The sequence below is a fragment of the Rissa tridactyla genome, chromosome 2 (assembly GCF_028500815.1).
Source record: "Rissa tridactyla isolate bRisTri1 chromosome 2, bRisTri1.patW.cur.20221130, whole genome shotgun sequence".
NCBI lineage: Eukaryota > Metazoa > Chordata > Aves > Charadriiformes > Laridae > Rissa > Rissa tridactyla.
Genome location: NC_071467.1, coordinates 30,680,907 through 30,688,410, shown reverse-complemented (window position 1 = coordinate 30,688,410; position 7,504 = coordinate 30,680,907).

The following is a 7,504-nucleotide window of genomic DNA, read 5'->3' as shown; positions in this document are numbered from 1 at the left end:
TGGCACAAGAAACTTTCAATTATAGCATGGAAAGTGAATCCTTTGTGGGAAAGAAACCTTTTCCATCACCTTTCCATTTCTGTAACAACCTATAGATGATTACAAAGGCACTCTTTGGAAAACAGAGATGTGACTCAAAATGTCTCCCTGGCTTCAAAGAAAATGTAATCCTGGCCTTTTCCTTCTGAGATGGCATCACGTATAATATAGCTCTGTAAGGCTCTATCTTTTGGGGAAGAAGAACAGTTCTTTAGCAGAAACATAGTTATGGACCTGGAAGGGATTTCAATGCCATCAATATTTAGAAATGTTTTGCACCTTAATATTGTTCAGAATTAAAGGGCTTGTCTGCACAACCTATCCTGCTGGGTCACTGCAACGCCCTGCCACTCAGCTGGCTGACTGCTGGGAACCAAACTGCCCACACGCACAGTGATAGCCTGAAGACTTGCCAATTCTGGTAAATTGTCTCTGGCCTGATAGGCACACAACACAGCACAGTTTGCATCTATAGGGCTAGATTTTCTCCTGGAAAAGGTCTAAGCTTTTTCCTCAAAGAGGTCTCATCCATACTGACTGGTTCCTTCAATACGTTATCTCCTAAACCATATTGGGCATTCTTGGGAAAGTGCCAGTTTTTCCAGGCCAAAACCAGGTTAGGGAGTGTGCTAATAATTAGCAATGTGGTTTCGTGATGTTTTTTGTCAGTGTTAGTTGATGGTTGGACTAGATGATCTTAAAGGTCCCTTCCAGGCTAGGCAATTCTATGATTCTATGATTCTAGGAAATAGTACAGGCCCATGTCCTGCCACTCTCCACTTTGCTATTATAGTCTTTGGTGTCTAGCTTATGACTGAGCATTACAAAATCCAGAACCAGGGCCTACACGTTAGGTATTATCATGCTGGTGTTAAAACAGTTTTTTCAAGGAGGCCATTCACCATTAGTAACCAAATTAACAGCCAAGAATTATAATGTTAAGGCTATATAGAAAACCAACTTGCTGAAGGTGAGAAAATTTGGGACAATTTGGGGAATAAAATTTTGCGAATTTTGTTTTTAACATAGTATGTAAAAGCCACTGAAAAATATAGGGGTTTAGAAGTCCAACCAAGAGGTTGGACTCGATGATCCCAAGGGTCTTTTCAACCTAAATGATTCTATGATTCTAAATACTTAATGGGTGGGTGTCAGGAGGATGGGGCCAGGCTCTTTTCAGTGGTGCCCAGCAACAGGACAAGAGGTAACGGGCACAAACTTGAGCATAGGAAGTTCCACCTAAACATGAGGAGGAACTTCTTTACTTTGAGGGTGGCAGAGCACTGGCACAGGCTGCCCAGAGAGGTGGTGGAGTCTCCATCTCTGGAGACATTCAAAACCCGCCTGGACGCGTCCCTGTGCAACCTGCTGTAGGTGACCCTGCTCTGGCAGGGGGGTTGGACTAGATGATCTCCAGAGGTCCCTTCCAACCCTATGATTCTATGATTCTATGATTCTATAAGCCAAAAGCAAAAGAACACGTTCATCAAGGTGGGAACAGGTGTGAATTCCATCACTAAATAGTCTTGATTCTGCAATAATTTTCCTACTTTATGCTGTCCCCTTCTATTTTTTCAGTCCCTGTCAACATGTCATGTCATCATGCCATGTATTAAATCCTGACCAGCCAAACGTTTACACAGGTGAGCAGCTTTACAAATGCCAGCAGCCACAATTAAGTGAATTTGACTGCCCATGTGAGTAATCACTTACATTTGCAAGCTTTTCTGAGAGTTCACATGAGATTGCAAGGTCTTTTCAAGTGATACAGTAACAGTGAAACTTTGGGTTTTATTCTAATTTTACACCAGGGTTATTCCATTCACATGTGGAGATACTTCCACTCTGCAGTCATATAAACAAAAAGGGCATGATGTTCATCATTTTTCTGGGTTCTGTACAAACAGATAATGTAATAGATTTTTAATAAAAACCTCAGTCATCTAGTCTAATTAATAAATTACATAGAACACCACAGAATTAGTATTATTGATTTTTACTACTTCTTCATTTGCTTTTTGGATTAGCGAAAGATTCTTGGTAATCGTAAATGAGTGACCTGAAAAGGTCATAGAAAGTAAGTGAGGAAGGGAAGAAGAAAAGACCGTCCAGGAGGAGAGATGCAGGGAAGAAGGAGAAGGAGAGAAAAATAAGAAAAATATGAAGAAAATCAAGAAACAGAAGAGGAGACTGGGATAAGAAAGGGAAGAACATAAAAAAAGGAGAGAGAAATAGAAAGATCAGATATATAGTAACCATCTTTCAAGTTGTCTTGGACTGGATCTTTGTGGGTTTTTAAAAAAATCAATGGATTTTTCATATATCAATAAAATAAAACAAAAAAATATAAGGCGATGTGAAATATTAAAAAAAAAGTTTAAATGTCATCATTCAACTGACAGTGTTGACAGCTATAGCTGATGTCCTTGAAGTCAAATAATGAAATTATAATGTTGCGTTTCAATATGCCTTGACAATAAGCTTAAAGTAATAACCTGTCAATAACAAAAAGTCCGGTTTTTTAAGTCACAATTGAATGTAAATGATAGAAAATCAATCATGATGTAGCCTTGGCAAAAGCACTATTTTCAAGGTTGGCAATTTGGTAATATGACATCTTTATTATTATTGCTATTATTATTAATAATAGTAATAATAATTATAATATTTGTGATTAAAGATGATTCCTTACAAGGACATCTGGGTCATTTGAAACTTTCAGAAAAATTGTAGTATTTTGGATGAGACTTGCTTCCAGTTTTCAGATGACATATAAAACCAACCTTCTGACTGCCTGTAGTCATTATAGAGCAGAAGATACTTTTTGGAAGAGTTGCACTGTAGAGCACCCACTGTGCTGGCCAAATTCCAACGTGGAAAATTACATTCTGCCTACTGACAATTGTCTCTTCTATTTCAAAAAGCAAGTCCTGTTTTTCACCTACTGTCCTAGATATTAGACATGTGGCTAACCTGGAGCATGGTGCTAAATCCATCACATGCTTATCTATCTTGCTGAATTGTCACCCTGATCCATTTAACAACTCTATTAAAGAAGTGTCCCGGTTTTAATCAGCAGGCAATTTTGCTTCTTTATAAAATACAAGAAAGTATTACATATAACATCCAGATCAGAATTTCAGGAGCTAATAATTCAGGAAAATGACATGCTAGGTTTCTTGTATTAATGATACCTCTATCTCGATACACTTTTCTTGTATGCTGTGAAACACATTTGAACACATAGATAAGACGCCATTCCTTTAAACAGTTGAGTACTTGCGCAGTTCTAGGCACCTGCAAAACCCCATCCACTTTGAGCTGCAGATATACAAATTGTATTTTTTATTTATAAAGGCAAAGGATGAGAGTTTTAAAAGCTCAAACTGCTTAACTGGTCTTCTACCAACACTGAAGCTGAAGCAGATTTAGAATAATGTTGAACCCTCCAACAAACACCTCAATTGCAAAAGCAAGTGATTAGAACTTCCTTAACTCTTTTGGAAGACAGTCATGTTGAAAGAGAACCTAAGTCTTTTCAAGTAATAAGGTGAATGTCAGTGGAAGGATAATGCATATGCGCAAGCCGATCTTATAATGTAAAGCTCCAGAAATCCCAAAGCTCAAGAGGCAACAGCTACAATGTTCATCAAAGCATCATGGGATCCTGCAGGAGGAATGGCAAAGTACAGAGAGATCATTGTCATTATTTCAGTAATAGGGCTCCAATTAGGACAGGATTTTTTTTTTCCTTGTTTTGCTTGTAATTACATATAACATCCTTGATAAGATTAAGTGCTGTGATAAATTCTGCATTTTCACTTAGCTTAAAATAACTGTACGTGGTTTCAGATAAGCAAATAATTTAAAATCTCATCATCAAACTCATGTGCCAGGACTTCTTCAAAGACTGAAATCAGTAGATTCTGTTTAGGCATATAATTTTTGCAATGGAAAGAGACATAATGCTTCCATAGCAACACATTAAACGCATCAGGTCTAAGCCTTAACTACTGACATAAGTTAACAGGAACGTTCAACTGTTCTTAAGAAAAAAGGGTTTTGTTTTTGCTTCTTATATATATGCAAGTACATCTGGTGTTTCTTGTTGATGATTAAGTGAAATTTACTCTATACACCAGCAAAATTAAAGACAACCCCCCACAGCCGCCCTACGTATTGTACAAAATCTATTAGTAGATGGACATTTAATAGCTGTACAAGTGTATCTTAATGAACCTTAGGATGGTATAGCTTTCCTTATAATTGCTGACAACTATGTTGCTTTAGGTTTAAGATCATGCATGCTTATCAGAGATGCCATTGACTTGTACTTGTTCTGTTTATTGATTGCTTAATTAGTTTCCAAGATAGCTAATCAGGAACAGATGCAAGTGTTTAAGCATCTCTTGCTGTGTCTTACTCTGAGCACAAAATTGTGGAGCAGCTGTGTGATTTGAGGAAATAAATTAACCTCGCTGTATTGAACTAGTTTGAATCATGATATAGGGTACAATGTTGGTGTAGCAATACCATCTAAAATGTGAAATGAATTCAGGGGAAGCTGGTATGCTGACTCATCCTCCAAAAAGTACCTGGAAAGAAGGCTTTCTTGGCTTTCAAATGATAGCGCAAAGAAGATCTTTTACCGCTTCCTTCTACACTATCTTTTGCTAAATGTAGCCTCCAACAGTCAGAATATAAAGGTTTTTGCTCACAATAATGACCTCTAGGGATTTCTCTGTCACAAAAATGAAATCAAGTAACTGTCAACATTCTTAGTAGGGAATGTTATACATCACTGGTAAAGCTGGGTAAATAATGGACTGTGGAGGGTGGTATCTGTCTCAGAAATTTAAAAACTCAGTTTGAGCTAACACAATGTTCTGTTTTGATGAAAGCAAAATTCTTTGTTTGAAATTGGCTCTTTTAAAGTGGTATCGAGTGTTTATCTTGAATAAAATTACAGAAAATATTCAGAAGAAAAACAATTTCAAACTAAAAAATCCAAACATTTTGGGATGAAAAGCTTGCTATTACATTTATAGATTTTCTGAGAGACTGTATTCCTTAATGAATAGTTCAGCATAACTGACACAAATTCACATTATTTGCGCTTATTGTATCTGCTTTATAAAACAAAGTGCTTGGAGTAAAAGGCAGCACACAGCCTATAATAATAATAAGACCCAATAATAATTAATAATAATAATAATAATAATATAATACCACCATGTATAAGAATAGTCCAGCTGCCTAAGCATTGACATAAAGGTGGTAGGCATTCCATATTTATAATTAGGTATTACTATTTCTCATCCTGTTAAAACCTAAAGAAATCCCTCTTTTCCAGTTTTGTCCTCATAATAGAAATGAACCATAGACCCATTCTGAAAATAATTTTCCTTAGGTTTTAATGTTTTTTGTGTTAATATAGGAAAAAACATCCACTTCTGCATAACTGTTTACTTGGAATTCATGCCTTCCAGTGACCTCTGATAGTTTTACCACGGGTTCAATGTACTTTTTACAATTACTTTTTGAAAGATGATCAGGAAAGAACTGCACATCAGCAGAGAGTTGTCAAAGTTTAATACATGTTTTCTAGCCCTTTTCCCAATATAGGCTGATGAGTTCAGTACTCAAAAGTGTGTCTTTATTATCTGAGAAACTGCTCTACCATGCTACCTACAGCTGTTTAATAAGGGACGAGAGCAATGGTGTTCAAGACTCCTATTGTATCTGTAGGTAGGAGAGATGCAAAGATTCACTTAGCAATCAATCAGTCTCACATTTAAACCCAAAGAACACTGAACCAAGACAGCACTTTAATAGAAGTCAGTGGGGAAGAAAAGTAAAAAAAAAAAAAAAAAAAAAAGAGAGAGAGAAAAATTTGTCACAAGTGAGACTTTGAAATAAGGAACATATTAACTGTTGTCAGAAAATTCATACATCATTTTATTCTCAACAAATATACCAGCCTATGATTAACTTACACAGGTATATGAACATTTAATTTTTTTCTAATGCAACATGTGTGCAAGGTCATCTATGCCCTATTTAGTAATAGTGCATTAATACTAAAATATCGATTCTTGTATCAATCACCATTTTAAAAAAGAAAAAAAACTTGGAAGAGAGCATGCCTGAACCTAGTGCTTGAAAGAGGCTCTACCTGCTAATTATCACTTACCAGTATTTTGCCGTAAGTTCTGAAATCATTTGTAAGATAGTATCAAGATAATTCGTGATTTTGAAACTCAAGTTGGGTAGTGATGCTTCTTTGTCTTGAGTCCTACTTTTTCCTGAAGTGTTTCTGCTACTGAAACCACTAAGATCTCAATCTGACTTTTTGTTTGCATGATAAAAATTAGCTGGTTTACTAAGTATTCCTGTTAAATGACATAGCCAGGATGTTTTATTCCTATATATGGACAATTTTATAATTTTACAAATCTAGGGTTTGTTTTATTATTTAAAATCAGATTTCAATGAAAATTTTATTAGACTGAATTCAGCAGCTCTTAGGATAAAAATGGCCATTTCCATTTACCTACAGCAACACAAGTAAAGATGCTTCCAGTGACTACCCCTATTGGCTTTATTTCCTCATCTATTTCTACTTCAATATGAGCAGGAATAATAATTCCATAAATATTGTGAACTTACATTCAAATAGACATGACTGAATGTGGGACATGGAGCAAAACAAGTTCAGGAAATATTACTATTACACAGTTTTTTTAGCTGTTTTTTTAATGTCAAAAGAATCATGATTCTAATGAGTAGAATTAGAGAAAAAAAAGTCTTACAATTGTATCTTTGGAGAAACTGAAAGTTAAGCATCTCCAGAAAAAACTCAAAATACGTGTTGGTTCTTCAAAAATTATACAGTAATCTGCTAAGGATTTTTGTTGGTAGAACACAGAGAATAAAAGAATGTGATGTCATTGCAGTATGACAAAGAAAAACTGTGGAAACTTAAGAGTAGCTAGTAACAGGGTCAGAAAATTGGAGGACTGGAAGATTTACTTGATAGCATTTGTATGACTTGTATAGCCAGATCTTGTAGTACTTTGGGGTCATATAATAAGTCAGCGCAGTATCACTACAATCCTATTGCAAACCCTAACTACAGACCAAAGGAGTAAAAATGACTTGTAGCAGTCCTTTTCCTGAGTACACAGTTCATCCAAATCAGCATTTACTGTCAGGATCAAGAGATTTAAGAACACAGGAAGAGATTAAGTATTAGCATCAGGGTCTCCAGAAGCCATTGGATGTAAGGGAGGAATTTAAGAAGTCTACTTGTAGTCAAGACCAGGTCCCAATCCTTAATAAAATAAACCTAGAGACAAGGGCAGTTTAGAAAAAATCAGAATAAGAAATGTGATGTGGATGAACATTTGATCATATTATTGCTATGGCTCAATAGCTATTTTCTAGAAAGGCATCTAGCCAACAC